Source organism: Triticum dicoccoides, chromosome 5A, assembly GCF_002162155.2.
Source record: "Triticum dicoccoides isolate Atlit2015 ecotype Zavitan chromosome 5A, WEW_v2.0, whole genome shotgun sequence".
Taxonomy (NCBI): Eukaryota; Viridiplantae; Streptophyta; class Magnoliopsida; order Poales; family Poaceae; genus Triticum; species Triticum dicoccoides.
Genome location: NC_041388.1, coordinates 319,160,034 through 319,183,622, shown reverse-complemented (window position 1 = coordinate 319,183,622; position 23,589 = coordinate 319,160,034).

Here is a 23,589-nt window from a genome sequence, read left to right as displayed (position 1 = left end):
GGACCTAGTGGGGTCATAACAGTAAATGGAAACATAGAACGCTCGCTCCATACGGAAGAGCACACTGTGGCCCTTGTAGCAGAAGCACAAAGCAGCCTGTTCAGGAAGACCACTCATTCAGCGTCACGGCCCCCGGATACCTTCAAGCGAGTCTGGAATAAGCTACAACAGGATCGCCTGGCACGATCAGAGCTCGCCTAGCAATTCGGCCCCCGTCCCAGTCCCAGTGAAGCGATGAAATCCGTGCCGCGCGTACATAACTACGCATTGGTAATACCATGGACATAGGTGGGGGCATGATCAGGACACGCCCCGCATTGTGGCCTAACCGCACTAGGGGTTGTATACCTTTGTCATTCCTTTTTTCTTTCAGGGCCTAACTCTCTAGAAGCCCTTTCCGGCAGTACGATTGCCGGACACATTCCAGAAGCAACAACCAAGGCGGCAAGAAGCTAAGATGAACACGGGAACAGCCAGGTGGTCTCTAGTAATAATTGATATACCCACTTTTCACTATTTATGCGTAGCTTGCCCTGGGATAGGACATTTCAAATTGTCCTACTTTATGCTTATTGCACTACTTGTACCAAGTATGCTTCGAAGTATTATTTAAATAACAATGCATATCATTAATCTGTCATTGCATTATTTAAGTTTTTTATATTTCTCTTATATGTCCATTTACGACAATCCGCACCCGCGCATTCGGGTACGGTCAGTTCGCCAGGGGTTCTCGTTTACCCCATAATATGGCGCAAGAAGTCCGAACACTTTCGAGAGTGTGACACCCCGAACTTATAGCATTTTATGCATCAGCTCCGAATCATGTCTTTGGTCAAATGTTGGGTTGCCCGGATCCCATGCTTTGGCACCTTTCGTTCCGCTATATCGGCTAAGGTAGCGGTGGGAGAACTACTGCGATTGTGTCCCGGTTCTTCCGGACGAGCACCTCAGTAGAGAAAGCCAAAAACTGACTGTCATGATAAGGCGAGAGACTGGTCGCTGTTCGAGAGGTCTCAAGTCCTTAAAGACTTTTTTCGCTTTGGGAGAGGAGTCGGCCTTGGCCATCTTAGGCGTGTATAGCGCCCCAAATTCGACCCTCCGAATACCAGTGGCTTCGCCAAAATTTAAAATCATAGACTTCTGTGGCTAAGGGAGAGTGATAAAGCATTATAGTCCGATTGCCTGGTTTGTTGCGCTGAACACCTCCCTTGAAGGACCCAAAATTGGGGTAAAGAGTGCTCAGGTTTATCCCGAACACCACAGTACTAGTTACATGGGGGCAGAAGCCGACGACTGGCCAACTCTCAGATTTTATAAACGGCCGCACAGAAGGTAATATTTTAAATTAAGAAAGCGTCGCATGACGCAAATGAACTCGTTTCATATTACAGGATCACATGAGCATGTTCATTCAAAAATTACATCCTTGGCACACTCATCTGCCACTAGGCGGGAACCCTTCAGGGCACTCTCATAATAATTCTCGGGGCAGCGATGCTCCTTGCCCTCCGGCGGCCCCTCCTTCACCAGCTTCACGGCGTCCAGCTTCGCCCAGTGCACCTTCGCCCAGGAAAAAGCCCTGCGTGCACCCTCGATGCAGACAGACCGCTTGATGACTTCAAGCCATGGGCAGGCTTCCACAAGCCGCCTCACCAGACCGGTGTAGCTGCCGGACAGGGGCTCGCCAGGCCACATCCGGACTATAAGGCCCCTCATGGCCTATTCGGCCGCCTTGTGAAGCTCGACCAACTGCTTTAGCTGCTCGCTCAAGGGGACGGGGTGTTCGGTCCCAGTATACTGAGACCAGAACAACTTCTTCATTGAGATCCCCTCCTCAGCCCGGTAAAACTCCGCGGCATCCAGTACACTGCGGGAAGATCTGCAAACGCTCCTGGAGAGCTCCGAACTCGGGTAAGAAAAGGGAAATTCTCCTTCACGTGCTTGCTTTGCATAATGAATGCCCTACCCGTTGCTATCTTCTTCACCGCGTCAATCTCCTGGAGGGCCTTGTGGGCTTGGGCCTTGGCGCTCCAAACGCTTTCAAGCGCCTGCGGGAGTTCGGACTCTCGCGTCTTGGAGTTAAGCTCCAAAGACTCGTGCTTCTTGGCGAGAGCCTCGAGCTCTTGTTGCACCTCGCCTACTCGGGCTTCTTGCTTTTCCCGTTCAATGCGCTCCTTGGCCGCTTTGTCTTTGGCCTTGGACAGCTCTTTCCTCAGGGTCTTCACTTTGGTCGTGGCCCCTGGCAAACCCATGATGATCCTATTATTTTATAACTGAATTTCTTTTTAAACTATATAGACAGGGGTATTTCTTACCTTTGCTCTCTTCAAGATGCCTCTTGGTAAGGCCGAGCTCGTCCTCGGACCGCTTCAGGTCCTGCTTCAGTGTAGAGACCTCCGCAGTACGTGCAGCAGCTGCCAGCAGTGAAGCCTGCACATACACATAGACATACTCTAATTTGACTCCTGAGTTATCATTTGATCCTCTATTCGGCCTTTCTTCGCGAACGCCGAACAGAGCATCAAGGTCTACTATCTATGCGGTAATATTTTCTTATATTTTGATTGCTTACCTCAAAGCCTGTTAGGAGGCTGGTGCAAGCTTCGGTTAGTCTGTTTTTGGCGGACTGGACCTTCTCGATTACCGCACTCATGATAGTGTGGTGCTCTTCATCGATGGAAGCGCTATGAAGCGCTTCCAACAAGTTGTTCGGTGCCTCTGGTTGGACAGAGGACACCGGCACGGATGGTTAGCCCCTCTTAATGGGGGACCGCCTGCCGGAGTCCGGAACCATCGAAGGTTTCGGTGCAGTGTTCGGTTGAGGGACAAACTCGGAGCCCGTAGGAGCCTTGCTCCCTTGGTACCTAGGGTCCGGGAAGTCGCCTCGAGGCGCCCCCAGGACCACCTCCCCTTGGCTCGGTGCCTTTTGAGACAACACCTCGGCGTTGTCCGTAGGGCGAGGGGTGGTAGCGGTCAGGAGAGAACCGCTATTCATATCCGACGAGTCCAGAGAGCCGCTCGACGAGGATACGTCGAGACGAGCTCGAGACGGACTGCATAATCATGTTCGGCATGAGGAGAGGCAGTGTACTAAAACATACCATGAAGTACTATGGTGCCCGGACACTTACGATTTCGCCAGGGGCTTGACCCTGGGTAGCCACTCGTCGCCGCAGTCGGCGGCCGTCGTGGCGCAGTCCAGAGGGAGGGTCCTTCCCCTCTTGGACCCTTCGGCCTCCCCGGATGGGTCAACCTTCCTTTTCTTGTCTCCCCCGGCTGGGGGGGGGGACTTTCCACTTCCTCCTCCTCATCTTGGTGGGAGGAGTGCGCGTCAGAGTCATCGGACGATGAGTCCGATACAACCTTGCGCCGGAGACCCTTTCGGGTCCTCGCGGCCTTCTTCTTGGTCTTCTTCACCGGCACCTTGTAAGGTGCCAGAGTCAGTATCTCCGTTAGGAGAGCGCCTGCAGGATCTTCGGGCGGGGGGGCTGGGCAATCAAGCTGCTCCGCTGTCTTTATCCAGTCCTGTTAATGGCATAGGACCTTAGATCCTGCATATGACTAAACCGGGGCAAATAAATACCCTGAGAGATATAAAACTTACCGAATTGGCGCGGCGTTTTGCACTGAGTCCGCGGTCCTCGCTGAGGGAAGGAGGAATCTCGGTGCCCTTGAACAACACCCTCCAGACGTCCTCGTGTGTCGTGTCATAGAGCTCTCGCAGCGTCTGGTGCTTGGCCGAGTCGAACTCCCACAAATCGAATGCCCGTCATTGACATGGGAGGATCCGGCGGAAGAGTATGACCTGGACCATGTTGACGATCTTGATTTTCTTGCTCGTCATGTTCGGATACAGGTCTGGAGTCCGGTCAACTCTACCGAAGAACCCAAGGACAGGCCCTTCTCTTTCCAGGAGGTGAGCCGCGTGGGGATTCCAGTTCGAAATTTGGGGGCCACCACCCAGTTGGAGTCGCGCGGCTTGGTGATGTAGAACCACCCGATTGCCGCGCCTTTATGGTATCCACATAGGTGCCCTCGAGCCAGGTGACATTAGGCATCTTTCCCACCATGGCGCCTCCGCAATCTGCTTGCTGGCCACCCACCACCTTCGGTTTAACATTGAAGGTTTTCAGCCATAGGATGAAGTGGGGCCTGATGCGGAGGAAGGCCTCGCACATGATGATAAACGCCGAGATGTTGAGTATGAAATTGGGGGCCAGATCATGAAAATCCAGCCCATAGTAGAACATGAGCACGCAGACAAACGGGTGGAGGGGAAATCCCAGTCCGCGGACAAAATGGGTAAGAAAAACTACCCTCTCATGGGGTTCGGGCGTTGGGATGATCTGCCCCGCATTTGGCAGCCGGTGCGTGATATCCGCGGCCAGATATCCGGCTTCCCGTAACTTTTTGATGTTCTCCTCTGTGACGGAGGAGACCATCCACTTGCCTCCTGCTCCGGACATGCCTGGAGTGGTTTGAGAAGAGGAACGCGAGCTTGGGCGCTAGAGCTCGATTGTGCGGGAATGGGTAAGCAAGGAGGAAGAAGGCGTGGGTGAAAAGAGTGAATCCTTGTCCCTTTATAAGGGCAGAAGAGGCGATGTGTCTCCCCACTTGCCTGGTAAAACCGCTTATTCCCCATGCGCCGTAATTGATGGCGCGGTTGGGTTACCCATGTCTATATTTATGAGAATCCCGTAATAAGGGGGACACGATCTCTGCTTTGACAAGACATGTCGAGAAAACCGCCCCGTGTTATGTGCGGTGCTGGTTGAGAAAAACAGTTCGAATAATGACCGAGCCATGACATAGTGTCGTGCTGTCAGAACGCGTCAGCAGATTAGATTTGTGCAAATAGTATTCTCTCTGCGGTAGTATGTGGAACTTGTTTTGCAGAGCCGGACACTATTCTAGTGTTCAAAATCTTCTATGGAGTATTTGGAGGAGGAACCCGCCTTGCAATGCCGAAGACAATACTGCGCGCCAGACTCATCGTCATTGAAGCCTGGTTCAGGGGCTACTGAGGGAGTCCTAGATTAGGGGGTCTCCGGACAGCCGGACTATATCCTTTGGCCGGACTGTTGGACAATGAAGATACGAAATTGAAGACTTCGTCCCGTGTCTGTATGGGACTCTATTTGGCCTGGAAGGCAAGCTAGGCAATACAAATATGTATATCTCCTCCTTTGTAACCGACCTTGTGTAACCCTAGCTACATAAACCGGAGGGTTTAGTCCGTAGGACAACATACAATCATACCATAGGCTATCTTCTAGGGTTTAGCCTCTTTGATCTTGTGGTAGATCAACTCTTGTAATACTCATATCATCACGAACAATCAAGCAGGACGTAGGGTATTACCTCCATTAAGAGGGCCCGAACCTGGGTAAACATCGTGTCCCTTGCCTCCTGTTACCATCCGCCTTAGACGCACAGTTCGGGGCCCCCTACCCGAGATACGCTGGTTTTGACACCGACAGAGGCCCTCCGTGATCAATGCCCCCTCCGGCGGAGCTCCGGAAAAGGCCCCAAGATGGGATCTCTTGGGTACAAAAGGTTGCGGCGGTGGAAATAGGGTTTCATGGTGCTCCTGGATGTTTTCGGGGTATGTGAACATATATAGGAGGAAGAAGTAGGTCGGTTGAGCCACAAGGGGCCCACGAGGGGGGAGGGCGTGCCCAGGGGGTAGGCGCGCCCCCCTGCCTCGTGGCCGCCTCATTCGTTTCTTGACGTCCACTCCAAGTCCTCTAGATCACGTTTGTTCCAAAAATCGTGTTCCCGAAGGTTTCATTCCGTTTGGACTCTGTTTGATATTCCTTTTCTGTGAAACACTGAAATAGGCAAAAAAGTAATTTGGGCTGGGCCTCCGGTTAATAGGTTAGTCCCAAAAATAATATAAAATTGTAAAATAAAGCCCATTAACATCTAAAATAGATAATATAATAGCATGTAACAATCAAAAATTATAGATACATTGGAGACGTATCAGTGGTGCCTACGAAGCATCATGGCGTCTTAGGAGGCTAGGCACCACACGGTCCTGCGGAGATGGCGACGGCTCTTCATGAGCCTCCCGAGCCTCTAGAGCCTCCCAAGGTTCAGGACCTAGGTGGCTCATGAGGAGCAACCTCTTCAGCATGCATCTTCTGTTACTTCAACATCCCTTCAGCAATGATGTCAGGTGATATTTTCCGGTTTATTTAGTTGGGGGTGCCCCTCGGGCTGCATTATCTCCAGACCGCATGGGCCTGTCCCTGCGGCATGTATCTTTCTTGCATCTTCCGGTCGCTCTGTTGGGGGCGCCCCTCGAGCTGCATCATCCCTAGGCCGCGTGGGTCTGTCCCTGGGGCATGTATCGTTCTTGCATCTATCTGAACTAGCTTTACCTCCTCCCATAAGATGATTTATGTTGTCACCTGCTCGCCTGTCACCCTTCGCGGCCTCCAACGTTGCTGGCTGGCCTCCTGCTCATCCCGCAACGGAGGCTACACATGCTGGCACGGCGCTTGTGCTCGGGTTCGTCCCTGTAGCGATGATAAACCTGAGATATTGAGCTCTGGCTCGCGGCCCGTCCCACGCACGTCACCTCACCAGATACTCAGTGCCTTCATCTTCTTGCAGAAAGATCAGAGGCAGGGCAGCAAAGGCGACTATGAGCTATGATCTCCCTCCGGACTAACCCACAAGAACCTCCAGAACTTAGCTACGGGTGGCCCCGTGAACTGCCCCTTTTTCATGCGATTCGCTTGCGCGTTAAAGGGGGCCTGTCACATCCCTAGTTCTGGTCTGATCTAGGCTAGCTTCCATGTGTTGCATCATGTTTAAATTCTTTTGAATCTTGAAATAGGGATGTTGAAACCCTAGCACCACTTGAATCAAACTAGGTTCTACTAAAATTTGCATTCAATGAAACCAAAAATGATCCTTATTGATATTTGGTATTTTTGGCAAGGGCTTTGTTCCAAACCAAAAATAATGGACATTTTTAAGGAATTATTTGGGCATTGAATTTAAATCAAAATTGTATTTGGATTTGGGTTTATATTCTTAATATATGGAATATAATTTCAGATAACTCTGAAATAATTTATGTGCCTCTGGATAATCCCATTGTGCAATATAAAAATATTTAGAGGAATGTTGTCACTGTTTTCAATTTGTTTGGAGTTCAAAACAGTGGCAAAATGAATCAATAAAAGGAAAACAGAACAGAAATAAAACAAAGAAGAGAAAACTTACCTGGCGCCCACCAACCGGCCCAGCACTGTAGCTGGCCGGCCCAGCCCACCAGGGGCTCCTCCCTGTCATCTTCCCCCTTGCCAGGAGGACGAGCACGTGGCCGGCACGTGCGAGCACGCGTCCGGCCACCTCCTGCTTGCTTGCCGCTGCTGGAGTCTACCCCGAGTGCCACGTGCATCGCCCCGACCTTCCCCTGGACCCTCTCAATCTCCCACGGCTTCCTCCCCCTTCTCTGCTCTCTCCCCGAACGCGCCCGCCGCCGCCGACGTGCACCACCGCGGACATCGCCTCCCGCTCGCCTCTCCGACATGCCCAGGAGCTCCGCCATCGACGCCTACGCCTCTCTGTCAACTCACGCGATGCCAAACGCCGCCGAATGACGTCTTCTCCTTCGTCTTCAACCTCGGGCACCCGAGCCCGTCTTCTGTTGATTCGGCGCCGCCGGGACCTCCCCGAGCTCGCTGGCCCCCTCTTCGGCATCGCCGTGAGCCCCTGCTCCCAACCCCTCTCTCCCCTCTATCGATTTCCTCCTCTAGCCCCTTTGGCCACCCCGACCGAAGCTCGCTGCCATTGCGCTTCGTCGCCGTCGTGGCTAGAGCCTACCTTCGCCGCATCTAAGAGCGTCACCGTCCTCAGCATGTCTGCAGGAGCACCTAGCACCCCACCGCTCGACCTGCCATGCACCACAATGGCGGTTCCGAGCGCAACCAAACCACAGCCGCCGCAAATCTCGTCGCCGGTGTTGATTCCGGTGACCATCGGATCCAGCTCCACCACCCACAAACGCGGCTCTGCCCCAGCTCTCCATAGAACCCAACCACGCCCCAAACCATGGCCAGTAGCGCAATCCTGACGTGGACGCCGCCACGATCTGAGGTCGCCGGCGGTTAAACGCCGGCAGCTGACGTGGCGCCATTAGCTTAGGCGCTAAACTCGTTTAGTTAGTGCCTATGTCGATGACATGTGGGTCCCCAAGCCCAACTAGTTTAGTCTAACTTCCTGTTTAGATTAGTGCTAATCTGTGTGGACCCCACGTGTCAGCTTTGACTTTGGTCAACTCAACGCTAACCGGTCCCACCTGTCATCCACCCAAACCAGCCTGAGACACTGACATATGGGTCCCACAGGTCAGGTTTGACTTGGCCGACCCAGTTGACCTGCTAACGCCGTAAATAGTTTCTGTATTTAAAATAATTCAGAAATTCCAGAAAATAGCCAAAACTTCTATAAATCATAGAAAATCAACCATAACTCCAAATCAAACAAATTATATATGAAAAATGATCAGAAAAATCCAATCTATCCATCTGTACCATTTGCATGCATGTTAGAGCAACTTATGTCCTCTGTTTAGGACAAATCAATTAAATGGCATTTAAGAAAGCACATATGGAGTTTGAATTTGAACGTAGTGTTCAAGCCAACTCCATTTAACCTATTGCTAGTTGCATTAGGCCAATCAACAACATATTGCCATGTCACATTCATGCATCATATTATTGCATGTCATTGATTGTGTTTCTCCTTTGTTCGTCGGTGGTTGTTCCCTCTCGATAGACGTGTTCCGACGATGTGATCAATGACACCGATGAAGAGCTATATCATCTTCAGAAGTGCCAGACAAGCATAACCCCCTTGCTCATTCCGATACAATCCCACTCTCTCGCTCCTACTCTCTTTTACTGCATTAGGACAACAACGATTCATCTGTTACTTGATGCGGTAGTTGAACCCCTTATCCTCTGCATGACCTGTCATTGCCACAATAAATAGACGAAACCCACTAGCATGAGTAGGAGTTGTTTGAGCCCTGATGTGCCTACTCATTCATGCTTGTTTGTCGTGCCTGCTACTGCCTAGAGTTGTGTCGGGTCTGATTCATCGGGGATGAATCGGAGGTGTGTGAACATGTCCTGCTGTTGAGAGCTAAGTGTGTGAACATGATTTGGTAAAGGTATCGATGAGAGGCCATGTAGGAGTACATGGTGGGTTGTTTCGTTGAAACCGTCCTCAGGAACTGAGTTCTGTCTTTGTGATCCATGAAACAGCTACTACCACACGTTGGGCCCTAAAATATGACCCCTCTCGACTTAGTGACCCCTCTCATCCTCTTTCCAGGAGTTGCAACTAGTTTCTGTGTTTATAGGTTATGTGTTGGCGGTCGTGCGTAGCGCTGACCCTAGGGGTGGGCTATGATGCGGTAGATACACCGTCGTCGGGTATGTCGGGCGCCCGTTTGGCGTCTCGGGACCCTGTACACATCGTTTGGGGCCGTTGAGGACACCCCGGACGGATTTCCTTGCGGATGGAACACGAATAGGCGATAAACCTGGACTAGAGACTTTTGTGGTTAGTTAGGTCATGGTCTACACCCACGTCGGCTTTCGCTTGAAGTCTGCCGAGCACATGTCGTGTGCAGACGCTAAGTGGTGGAAACATGTGTGAAGAAGTACACCCCTGCAGGGTTATAAATGATCTATTCGAATAGTCGTGTCTGCAGTAAAGGACTTCTGGGTTGCCTCTAACAGTTCATAGACAAGTGGAAGTGGATACTCTAAAATGCGCAAGATAAGCGTGAGTGCTATGGATGGCGTTCTCGTAGGTAGACGGGAGCGGATCCATAGTGGTGTATTGATTGGTGAATACGTAGACTCGTGTGCGCCACCTCAAAAGAGTTACTTGCAGTCATGGTTAAGATAGCCACCGAGTCAAAGCTGGCTTGCTGCAGTTAAACTCCACCACCCCCCTTGTTGATACCGATGCATATGTAGTTAGTTCTGATGTAAGTCTTGCTGGGTACATTTGTACTCATGTTTGCTTAATTCATGTTTTGCAGAGAGACATCAGTCTCGCTAGTAGTTCCATGTGGACTTCGACTTTTAGCTTGATACCTCAGCTGCGATCTTGTGCCCTCGGCAGGATCTGGTAGATAGTCAGGCTTCTCAGCCTTTTTCATTTGTAGATGTCTATACTCAGACATGTTAAGCTTCCGCATGTGCTTTGATTTGTATGCTATGATTGATGGGTCATGAGACCCATGTTTGTAATATCTCGCTCCTTAGAGCCTAATGAATAATTACTCTGAGTCGTAGAGTCTGGTTGTGATGCCATGTTTTATTTGCACATATCGAGCATATTGTGTGTATGATTGAAATTCTTAGTATGTGTGGGATCCGACAACCTAGATGTTTATCCTTGGTCGCCTCTCTTATGTGGAATGATAGTCTGGTGCTTCCACTAAGCCTTGGTAGTCTGCTACAGCCCGGTTTACCGGAGTCCTACTAGCCCAGTCCTACTGCTCCGGAACACTTAGACTGGCTGGCATGTGATTAACTTTGTTCCTATGTATGTCCCTTCGGGGAAATGTCACGCGGTGACTTCCGGAGTCCTGCTAGCCTGCTACAGCCCGGGTTCCCGGAGTCCTGTTATCCCAGTTGCTACAGCCCGGATTCACACGCTGATGACCGACATGTTCGATGTTGTTTCATGTATGTCTGTCCCCGTAAGTTAGTGCCACTTTGGGTTCACGACTAGTCATGTCGGCACGGGTTCTCTGTCATATGGATGCTAGCGACACTATCATATACGTGAGACAAAAGGCGCAAACAGTCCCGGGCCAGGTAAGGTGGCACCCATGGGAATACCATGCGTGAGGCCGCAAAGTGATATGAAGTGTTACATGCTAGATCGGTGTGATTTAGGATCGGAGTCCTGACAGCGTTGGTATCAGAGCCTGACTGCCTGTAGGATTACCAAGCCAAGGTGGTCGAAGTTGAGTCTAGAAATGCTTTAGTTATATAAGGGAATTGATTGTGGAAGGGAATGTAAGGCTCTTTTTACTCCTTATACCTTATGCCCTTCTGATCTGAGTCATCCACTTCTCTTCTACGGGGTAAAGAACTAGGCTTCTCTTCTATCTCTCAGGATGACGTGTTACTAAACCGTAGTTGCCTAGGATTGTTGAGTTCAAGCCTCAGTTCAGTTCCTACTACTTCCATATTTTCATAGCTGGCCTCAGAACCTTGAGTTTGTGATGTTGAGTGGCTATGCCACCATTTTTGCAGGTTGTCTCAAATCTTTTGAGCAATTACAGCCGTTATGCTGTCTGAGTCATCCCAGGTTACTAAATAGTCTGATGCATCTACAAATCCTTTCTTTCCATTCCTGATGTCTTTTTGGTCAGAATAAGCACACTAACCGGTGCCTTGAGGTACTCTATTGCCTCGATATATATGTTGGGGCTATTATTATGACCCTAGGTGTTTTAGGGAGTCACCTAGTAATCTAGCCATGTTTTGTGTTCTGGTGTGATGATTCTAGCCACCATTCTTGAAAGCATCCCGTGATGCCATTTAGTAGTAGGTATTCTACTCCTGGGTTCTTGACCCAAGATTCACTCTACTTACCTCATGTTGATAGTGTTGCACATACCTTTAGGATACTAGTAACCTTTGTGATAGTCTTCGAGGTCCGTGGTATATCATTCTTCCAAATACCATGAACCATCCTTGGCAGGAGTTCCTTTGAACCAAAAGATCACAATAAGAGTGCTCTTGACGAGTTCTCCATTCTACATTGTGAATCTGCCAGTCCTACCCTTCTACATGGGTTATCTGGAAGAAACATGTTGAACTTGGTTCGACATGTTAATCTATGCATCCACAACTCAGAAAGATATATGTTCCCTTGAGTTGTCCCTCTTCATTTGTATTCTGACCATCGTCTATCAATTGATAGTCAGGAGTAATTGTGCATCCGTGTTATCGATGCTTATTATTCTTGCGGTCCGTCAAGACATTCTATTTCAGAATGACTAGGAGAAACAAACCCCAATACCTTATCCATATCTAGGATTGGGTCAAAGTAGTTGTGTTCTGTAGATCAAATGCTCATCCGGCTTTTGCTCTGTTCTACTCTGGAGTATTACCCCCTTTATGTCAGGATTGTCATGAGAACTGCATCATCTCTCATGAATTCTTGACGTAGTGATACTTCGTGCCATCATTTTTCATTCCTCGGTCCCGTGTTGTCGCAACCGGAATGTCGGCAAGTGAACCATGATGTGTGAAATCAATACTCCTAGCAACCGTGTTGCTTGGTAGTTAATGGACACTAATATCATTCTTAGTGTGTTGGTTATCGAAACACTATTCTAGGATTGATCGTGCTACCTTGTCCTTATTTCCGGTGCACTCTTCGATCAATGAGTTAGGATTATTCAATCCCTTGCTTATTTGTTCATATCGTCTTGCTCTGAAAAGCAAGATTGTTCTCGAGCTTAGTAACATATCGGTGGTTCGTGATGTTCTGAATATCTTCTCGGAAGTATTACCAGGTTGTCACCTGACCGCTATGTTGAGTTCGTGATCATGTTGGTTTTCCCCCAAACCACCCATTCTCCAAGATTCTGTGTTGGATACCCTGAACTAGTCGGTTGAGCTAAACAACAACTTGCAAAGTTGGAGGATGAAAGCTTTTCCCACTTAGTTCATTTCGGAAGGGATATCCTTGTGTTGTGTGTGTGTTGAAGAAAGATGATATCTTCATCGATTGCTCCTCTGATCAGTTCTTGAATCTATCGTCTTGTCCAACCTTGATTTGAGTATGGGCTATCCTCAAATCAAATCAGAACCAATGGTATTTGTAATGTTGTCTTACTCGTGGTTGACTCCTCGAGCATACACCATTACATCTTTGGTCTGACCAATACTATCACATTGTTCACATAATGGTGGAAGTCAAGTGATATGGAAATTCTGATGAGTTGCTGTTGAGCCCATCAGCAGCATTTTGTCTCCTCCATGATTTGTGTTGAACATTCAGCAAGTGTTGGAAACTTGTGTAAGCATTTTCTTCATACCCCGTTCATGAAGTATATGTTTGGATGAAAGAAGTGACTTCCCTTGATTCACGTGCATTTGATGTAAGTTGCCATCGTGAATTCGAGAAAGTTTGTTTTGCTTCCTCTGGAATCATCCCAAGTCAGTCACACATGTGCGAAGTATTCTATGGTCTGATAGACTAATCATCTTCATTCCATATGTATCCCCTAGCACACCAAGCCACTGATTGATTTGTTCAAGGAAAGGGAGTTCCTTTTTAAGAGCATGCCTTATGCAAGGACTTCAATATCCTCGATTATGGTTCCCCACCTGAACACGGTAGTGTTTTATTATAAGACTGCCACGTGGCCATGCTTGTCTAGGACAGTGTGTTCATAGGTATGTAGCAAAACCTGCTCATTTTTTGGAGCTTGCTATCGTAGTTCATCTCCCGAGAGTCTCGCAACGTTATCTCGTCGACTTGTGTTGAAACTCTTCTTTTCAGACATGTGAGTCTGAAGTATCCTGTTTCTAACCAGATCTGAATCTCAGGCAAATATGATGGTTGGAACATTCCCAACATTTGCATTTTGTTCCCAGCTTGCACTGCCTTTTGTCAATCTCCCTTGGACTGCCCTTCTCAGCAATTGTTGTTCAGGATCATCTTCAGAAGTGGTCCTACCATGTGTCCCATCCATTTCTGATGATAAGAAAATCATCCATTAAGTTGTCTTCAACAAGGTAGTCCACCTCATCCATTCTAGTCCGAGTATGTCATTCTTTTGAACTCCTTCAAACGATCGTTTGTAAATTTCCTTAGGCTAGTATAGAGAGTTCCAATGATCTCTGTATCAAAAGTAATTCTTTTTGCCACTTAAGGGAATAATTTTACGATTCACCTCTCCCAAGGTGCCCTGCTATGGGATCATGGAAATTGTTTCTTAGCTACTTTGAAACCCTCATCAAATTGTTTCTTCCGTTCCTCCTGATGCATGTTTTGCATCTCAGTTCCAGAGATGTTTCTACGTCTCATTCTGTGAGTTGATCTTGTGATCATTAAGATGATCCTAAGTTGCTCGAACCTCAAGAAGATCGATTCTTCTAAATTTTCCCTTTCTTCTCATTGTCATGTTGGATGTAGTTCTCAAAGCAAGACATCGAGATCAAGGTGATGCAAAATCAACATCCTCGAGAAAGACTTCTGGATCATGAAGATTGTGTTAGTTTGTGCCCCCTCTGTCTTCTTACCTCACATCTTGAATCTCGGGATGAGATTCTTGTTTAGTAGGGGTGGGTTGTCACATCCCTAGTTCTGGTCTGATCTAGGCTAGCTTCCATGTGTTGCATCATGTTTAAATTCTTTTGAATCTTGAAATGGAGATGTTGAAACCCTAGCGCCACTTGAATCAAACTAGGTTCTACTAAAATTTGCATTCAATGAAACCAAAAATGATCCTTATTGATATTTGGTATTTTTGGCAAGGGCTTTTTCCAAACCAAAAATAATGAACATTTTTAAGGAATTATTTGGGCATTGAATTTAAATCAATATTGTATTTGGACTTGGGTTTATATTCTTAATATATGGAATATAATTTCAGATAAGTCTGAAATAATTTATGTGCCACTGGATAATCCCATTGTGCAATATAAAAATATTTAGAGGAATGTTGTCACTGTTTTCAATTTGTTTGGAGTTCAAAATAGTGGCAAAATGAATTAATAAAAGGAAAACAGAACAGAAATAAAACAGAGAAGAGAAAACTTACCTCGCGCCCACCAACCGGCCCAGCACTGTAGCTGGCCGGCCCAGCCCACCAGGGGCTCCTCCCTGTCGTCTTCCCCCTTGCCAGGAGGACGAGCACGTGGCCAGCGCGCGCGAGCACGCGTCCGGCCACCTCCTGCTTGCTTGCCGCTGCTGGAGTCTACCCCGAGTGCCACGTGCATCGCCCCGACCTTCCCCTGGACCCTCTCACTCTCCCACGGCTTCCTCCCCCTTCTCTGCTCTCTCCCCGAACGCGCCCACCGCCGCCGACGTGCACTACTGTGGCCACCGCCTCCCCCTCGCCTCTCCGACATGCCCAGGAGCTCCGCCACCGATGCCTACGCCTCTCTGTCGACTCACGCGACGCCAAACGCCGATGAACACCATCGTCGCCTTCGTCTTCAACCTCGGGAACCCGAGCCCGTCTCTGGTCAATTCGGCGCCGCCAGGACCTCCCCGAGCTCGCTGACCCCCTCTTCAGCATCGCCGTGAGCCCTTGCTCCCAACCCCTCTGTCAGGACCCCGACTCAATGCCACATCGATCTAGCATGTAACACCTCATATCACTTTGCGGCCTCACGCACGGTATTCCCACGGGTGTCGCCTTACCTTTGCCCAGGACCGTTTGCGCCTTTTAGCACACGTATATGACAGTGTCGCTAGCATCCATGTGATAAGGAGCCCGGGCTGACATGGCTAGTCGTAAACCCAAAGTGGCACTATCTTACAGGGACAGGCATCCATGACCCAACATCGAACGTGTCGGTCATCAGCGAGTGAATCCAGGCTGTAGCACTGGGCTAGCAGGACTCCGGTGAACCGGGCTGTAGCAGGCTAATAGGACTCTGGTATTCATCGCGTGACATTTCCCCGAAGGGACAGACACAGGAACGAAGAAGGACACATGCCGGCCAGCCTAAGTGTTCCGGAGCAGTAGCAAGCTACCATGGCTCGGTGGAAACACTAGGAGACATTTCCCGGTAAGAGAGGCTACTAAAGATAAACAACTAGATAGTCAGATCCCACACATACCAAGCATTTCAATAACATACACACAATATGCTCGATATGTGCAATACAACATGGCATCACAAAATGACTCTACGACTCAAGTAGTTTATTAGGCTCCGAGGAGCGAGATATTACAAACCTGGGTCTCATGACCCAACACTCAGAGCATACAAGTCAAAGCACATGCGGAAGCTATGATGTCTGAGTACAGACATCTATAAATGAAAAAGGCTGAGAAGCCTGACTATCTACCAGATCCTGCCGAGGGCACAAGATCGTAGCTGAGGTAACAAGCCAAACGTCGAAGTCCAAGCGGAACTACTAGCGAGCTTGAAGTCTCTCTGCAAAAACATAAAATAGGCAAATGTGAGTACAAATGTACCCAGCAAGACTTACATCAGAACTATCTACATATGCATCATTATCAACAAGGGGATGGTGGGGTTTAACTGCAGCAAGCCAGCTTTGACTCGGTGGCTAACCTGAACTACGACTGCAAGTAACTCTTTTGAGGTGGCGCACACGAGTCCACATATTCACCATATCAATACACCACTATGGATCCGCTCCCGTCTCCCTACGAGAACGCCATCCATAGAACTCACGCTTATCTTGCGTATTTTAGAGTATCCACTTTCACTTGTCTATGAACTATGCAAGGGGTCCAAGTTTCCATATCTGAGGAATCCGGCTATTCGAATAGATAATGATAACCCTGCAGGGGTGTACTTCTTCACACACGCTTTTGCCACTTATCGCCCTGTACACGTCATGTACCTCGGCAACCTTCAAGCGGGAGCCGGCGAGGGAGTCGGCCACGACCTGACTAACCGAACAAGTCTCTAGTCCAGGTTTATCGCCTATTCGGGTTCCATCCGCAAGGAGATCCGGCCGGGGTGTCGCTCATGGCCCCAAACGATGTGAGCAGGGTTCCCAAGTCCACCAACCGGGTGCTACTTGGTACACCGGGCCACTGTGCCTAGTCTGTCCCAAGCCCACCTGTACCGGGTGCCACTTGGTAGACTACTAACACTACCTATAAACACCAGAAACTAGTTGCAACTCCTGGACAGAGATCATGTTGATTAATAAGTCGAGCGAGTCAATTAAGGATCCCAATGTGTGGTAGTAGCTGTTCATGGATCACAAACACAGAACTCAGTTCCTGAGGACGGCTGCAATGAGACAACCCACCATGTACTCCTACATGGCCTCTCACTGCTACCTTGACCAAATCGTGTTCACACACTTAGCTCACACACAATAGGACATGTTCACACACCTCTGATTCATCCCCGATGAATCAGACCTGACCCAACTCTAAGCAGTAGCAGGCATGACAAACAAGCATGAATGAGTAGGCACATCAGGGCTCAAACAACTCCTACTCATGCTAGTGGGTTTCATCTATTTACTGTGGCAATGACAGGTCATGCAAAGGATAAAGGGGTTCAGCTACCGCAGCAAGTAACAGATGAATCGCTGTTGTCCTAATGTAGTAAAAGAGAGCAAGAGCGAGAGAGTGGGATTGTATCGGAATGAACAAGGGGGTTTTGCTTGTCTGGCACTTCTGAAGATAGCATTGAGTCTTCATCAGTGTCAACGGTCACATTGTCGGTACAACGTTTATCGAGGGGGAACAACACCGGCAAACACAGAAGAAACACAATCAATGCATTGCACAATATGATGCATGATCATGACATGGCAAAATGAATGTGTTTTGGGCTAATGCATCTAGCAACAAGTTAAATGGGGTTGGTTTGAATACAAGATTCAAATTCAAACTCCATATGTGATTATTTAAATGCCATTCACTTCATTTGTCCTAAACAGTAGTGATAAGTTGTTCTAACATGCATGAAAATGGTACAGATGGATTCCTTGAATTTTTCTGATAATTTTTCATATATAATTTATTTCATTTGGAGTTACGGTTAATTTTCTATGATTTATTGAAGTTTTAGCTATTTCTGGAATTTTCCTGATTATAATAAATCCAGAAAATGATTTATGGCGTCAGCACCACGTCACTGTGACGTCAGCAGAGTCAACTGGGCGTCCCAGGTCAAACCTGACGTGCGGGGTCCACACGTCAGTGACACAGGAACTAATCCCGGTCAAACCCAGCGCTGACTGGGGTTTGACCAGGGGTGGGGCCCACTGTCAGTGGCTGTAGGTTGATTAACCAGCTGGGTTAGCTCCTAATGACGGAGCCACGTCAGCTCCCGCCGGAGTTTCGCCGGTGACGACCATGGCCGACGACGGAGATGCAACGTGTGCTCGCTACGGAGCACCATTCGACGCGTGGTTTGCTCCTACGGGTAGCTGAAGATGCGCCGCATCCAACTGGGCGAGCGGCAGCGGCTGCGGTGGCCGGAGCTCGCCGGGAACGAGCTCGCAGCGGCGGCTGGAGCTACGGGTGGGTGCGGGGTTGGCGCTGCGGCTTGCAAACGAGCCGGCTGTCACGCTAGTTCGGCTCTACGGAATGTTGCGAGCGCAACGGGCGCACGCACGGGACCAAAAGGTCACCGAGGCTTCGCCGGCGACGAGCGTGGGCGGCGGCGGGTTTCGGTCGTTGGCAAGGCGGCAACTACGGCGTGCAAATGAGAGAATGGAAAGCGGGAGAAGGAAGAGGAGCTCACGGGGAGTTGGCCGGTGCAGACGACGGGGCCGGGGAAGTGTCGGAGCGAGCGGGACGGCGAGGCGGATCTCCGGCGGCCGAGGAGGGGGAAAACGTCGGGGGCGGCGTTCCGGGGCTCTTCTGGTCGCGTGAGACAACGAGGAGGACGAGGGAGGACCGGCGGAGCTCGAGGGCGTGTCGGAGAGGCTTCGGGATGGCTGCGGCCGCGCGAGCGCTGGTCGGCGGCGACGGGCTCCGTTCGGTTGCGGGAGGGAGAGGGAGCAGAGGGGGATAGGGACGGAGGGAAGGAGCGAGGAGAGTGAGAGAGGGAGCCAGGGGCTGCGTGGCGTCGCGGGAGGCGACCAGGGGAGGAGGAGGCAGCCAGGCAGGGAGGAGGTGGCCGGGGCATCGCCAGCGCTCGCCACCGAGCTGCTTCAGTGCGAGGGGAGGAAGACGACAGGAAAAAGGGTGGGCTGGGCCGCGCTGGGCCGGTCCTGTTGGGCCACCAGGTGGGCTTCAGGTAAGCGTCAGGTAAGTCCTTCTCTCTCTCTCTCTTTTATTTCTATTTAATTCTGTTTTCTATTTTCTGTAGTTTGTTTTGATTTAGTTTTAGACACTAAACCATTTTTATTGCTTCTGATAATTATGGTAGGGACTAGTAGGATTATTCCAAAGCCCTTCATCAAAGATCAGAATTATTGGACATATATTAATTAATTAAGAAATATATATCCAATGCAAATAGTTATTTATTTAATTCAAAGGCCCGAAATAATTAACTCTGAGATACCAAAAATATTGTTTTGAGTTTTCCCTCTTTGCAATATTTTCAGAGACTAAGAGGAACATTTTCTTGGACTCATTTGAGAAGATTTAAATGTTGATCATTTTTAGAAGGTTTCTGAGGCTTTGAAAATTCCTCAATTCAAATTTCATTTAAATTTAAACATGACGCACACATGGAAGCAAGCATAGGTCAGGCCAGAACTAGGGATGTGACACCCTCTCTCCCCTCTGTCGATTTCCTCCTCTAGCCCCTTTGGCCACCCCGACCGAAGCTCGCCGCCGTTGCGCTTCATCGCCGCCGGGGCTAGAGCCCACCTCCGCTGCGTCTGACAGCATCACCGTCCTCAGCATGTCTGCAGGAGCACCTAGCACCCCAGCGCTCGACCTGCTGTGCACCACAACGCCGGTTCCGAGCGCAACCGAACCACGGCCGCTGCAAACCTCGTCGCCGACATTGATTCCGGCGACCATTGGGTCCAGATCCACCTCCCACAGACGCGGCTCAGCCCCAGCTCTCCATAGAACCCAACCATGCCCCAAACCATGGCTAGTAGCGCAATCCCGACGCGGACGCCGCTGCGATCTGAGGTCGCCGGCGGTTAAACGCCGGCAGCTGACATGGCGCCATTAGCTTAGGCGCTAAACACGTTTAGTTAGTGCCTGTGTCGATGACATGTGGGTCCCTAAGCCCAATTAGTTTAGTCTAACTTCCTGTTTAGATTAGTGCTAATCTGTGTGGACTCCACGTGTCAGCTTTGACTTTGGTCAAGTCAACGCTGACCGGTCCCACCTATCATCCACCCAAACCAGCCTGAGACACTGACGTATGGGTCCCACAGGTCAGGTTTGACCTGGCCGACCCAGTTGACCTGCTGACGTCACACCTATGTCATGTTGACGCAGTAAATAGTTTTTGTATTTAAAATAATTCAGAAATTCCAGAAAATAGCCAAAACTTCTATAAATAATAGAAAATCAACCGTAACTCCAAATCAAACAAATTATATATGTAAAATGATCAGAAAAATCCAATCTATCCATCTGTACCATTTGCATGCATGTTAGAGCAACTTATGTTCTCTGTTTAGGACAAATCAATTAAATGGCATTTAAGAAAGCACATATGGAGTTTGAATTTGAACGTAGTGTTCAAACCAACTCCATTTAACCTGCTGCTAGTTGCATTAGGCCAATCAACAGCATATTGCCATCTCACATTCATGCATCATATTGTTGCATGTCATTGATTGTGTTTCTCCTTTGTTCGATGGTGGTTGTTCCCTCTCGATAGATGTGTTCCGACGATGTGATCAATGACACCGATGAAGAGCCATATCATCTTCAGAAGTGCCAGGCAAGCATAATCCCCTTGCTCATTCTGATACAATCCCACTCTCTCGCTCCTGCTCTATTTTACTACATTAGGACAATAACGATTCATCTGTTACTTGTTGCGGTAGTTGAACCCCTTATCCTCTGCATGACCTGTCATTGCCACAGTAAATAGATGAAACCCACTAGCATGAGTAGGAGTTGTTTGAGCCTTGATGTGCGTACTCATTCATGCTTGTTTGTCGTGCCTGCTATTGCTTAGAGTTGTGTCGGGTCTGATTCATCGGGGATGAATCGGAGGTGTGTGAACATGTCCTGCTGTTGAGAGCTAAGTGTGTGAACATGATTTGGTAAAGGTATCGATGAGAGGCAATGTAGGAGTACATGGTGGGTTGTTTCATTGAAACCGTCCTCAGGAACTGAGTTCTGTGCTTGTGATCCATGAAACAGCTACTACCACAAGTTGGGCCCTAAAATATGACCCCGCCCGACTTACTGACCCCTCTCGTCCTCTGTCCAGGAGTTGCAACTAGTTTCTAGTGTTTATAGGTTATGTGTTGGCGGCCGTGCGTAGCGCTGACCCTAGGGGTGGACTATGATGCAGTAGATACACCGTGGCTAGGTATGCTGGGCGCCCGTTTGGCGTCTCGGGACCCTGTACACATCGTTTGGGGCCGTTGAGGACACCCCGGCCAGATTTCCTTGTGGATGGAACCCGAATAGGCGATAAACCTAGACTAGAGACTTGTGTGGTTAGTTAGGTCGTGGTCTACACCCTCGTCGGCTTTCGCTTGTAGGCTGTCGAGCACATGTCGTGTGCAGACGCTAAGTGGTGGAAACATGTGTGAAGAAGTACACCCCTGCAGGGTTATAAATGATCTATTCGAATAGCCGTGTCCACGGTAAAGGACTTCTGGGTTGCCTATAACAGTTCATAGACATGTGGAAGTTGATACTCTAAAATGCGCAAGATAAGCGTGAGTGTTATGAATGGCGTTCTCGTAGGTAGATAGGAGCGGATCCATAGTGGTGTATTGATTGGTGAATATGTGGACTCGTGTGCGCCACCTCAAAAGAGTTACTTGCAGTCGTAGTTAAGATAGCCACCGAGTCAAAGCTGGCTTGCTCCAGTTAAACTCCACCACCCCCCTTATTGATACCGATGCATATGTAGTTAGTTCTGATGTAAGTCTTGCTGGGTACATATGTACTCACATTTGCTTAATTTATGTTTTGCAGAGAGACTTCAGTCTTGCTAGTAGTTCTGTGTGGACTTCGACGTTTAGCTTGATACCTCAGCAACGATCTTGTGCCCTCGGCAGGATCTGGTAGATAGTCAGGCTTCTCCGCCTTTTTCATTTGTAGATGTCTATACTCAGACATGTTAAGCTTCCGCATGTGCTTTGATTTGTATGCTATGATTGATGGGTCATGAGACCCATGTTTGTAATATCTCGCTCCTCGGAGCCTAATGAATAATTACTCTGAGTCGTAGAGTCTGGTTGTGATGCCATGTTGTATTTGCACATATCGAGCATATTGTGTGTATGATTGAAATGCTTGGTATGTGTGGGATCCGACAACCTAGTTGTTTATCCTTGGTAGCCTCTCTTATGGGGAAATGTAGTCTAGTGCTTCCACTGAGCCTTGGTAGTCTGCTACAGCCCGGTTTACCGGAGTCCTGCTAGCCCAGTACTACTGCTCCGGAACACTGAGACTGGCCGGCATGTGATTCACTTCGTTCCTCTGTTTGTCCCTTCGGGGAAATGTCACACGGTGACTTCTGGAGTCCTGCTAGCCTACTATAGCCCGGGTTCCCGGAGTCCTGTTAGCCCAGTTGCTACAGCCCGGATTCACACGCTGATGACCGACATGTTCGATGTTGTTTCATGTATGCATGTCCCCATAAGTTAGTGCCACTTTGGGTTCATGACTAGTCATGTCGGCCCGGGTTCTCTGTCATATGGATGCTAGCGACACTATCATATACGTGAGCCAAAAGGCGCAAACGGTCCCGGGCCAGGTAAGGTGGCACCCGTGGGAATACCGTGCGTGAGGCCACAAAGTGATATGAAGTGCTACATGCTAGATCAGTGTGATTTAGGATCGGGGTCCTGACAACGGCTCCCGGGCATCGCGCCTCAGGAGCTCCTACTGACTCTCCAGCCATCACCCCCTGGCCTTGACCACAGCATCACAACCTGGCATACCTAACATTCAGGACAATGAAGATGATTCCAGTGGAACTACACACAATGGTCTGATGTTGAGTGATCTCTATTGCCTCCTCTATTTGTTGCAATGTGTCAGCGTCAATTGTAAGATGAGCCATCAAGATAGCTGTAGAGTTGTCAACATGCCTAAAGTGCATGCAACATTGAGTAGAAAGAAGCATGCCCGGGAAATTAATGCGTGCGTACGGAGGCCCTTTGGTCAGAGAAGCATCAATCAGGTTTTCTTTCTACACCTTCTCACAACTTTCCCTTGGTTATAGTCTTGTGAATCAATTAGATGCGTAAACTTGTTGAACTTATGTTCTTGTGAATGTTAGCTAGTATGCATACCGTATCTTCTGAAGCTTAGTTTAATGTGAATGTTGACTAGCGTGTGAACCTTTACAATCTATATTGAGGGCCTGTTATTTGATCCCTCATTTTGTCGCGTTACGACCAGTGTGAGTGTCTGCATGCAGTACCGCATCCTCTAATTTGGAGGATGCCAAGCGGACCTGCTTTTTTTAAAGTTGAAAAAGGTTACGGATGAGGAGCCATAAGCTGGAGGGCGTCTCTTTTTTTCCTTTCAATTAGTGTCTCTAATGGGCTGCCTCCAGTGTTAAGGCCGTCTAGTACGAAATACGGCAGTCGACTAGGCCCATACAAAATCCTAACCATCTTAAAGCCCATTTGTTTTTTGTGAGGAAAAGCCCATATTTATTCAAGAGGGGCAATCCCAAAAAGACCCTCCTTCCTCCTCGCCTTCAATTACTACAGCTCACTGGACTCTCCCAC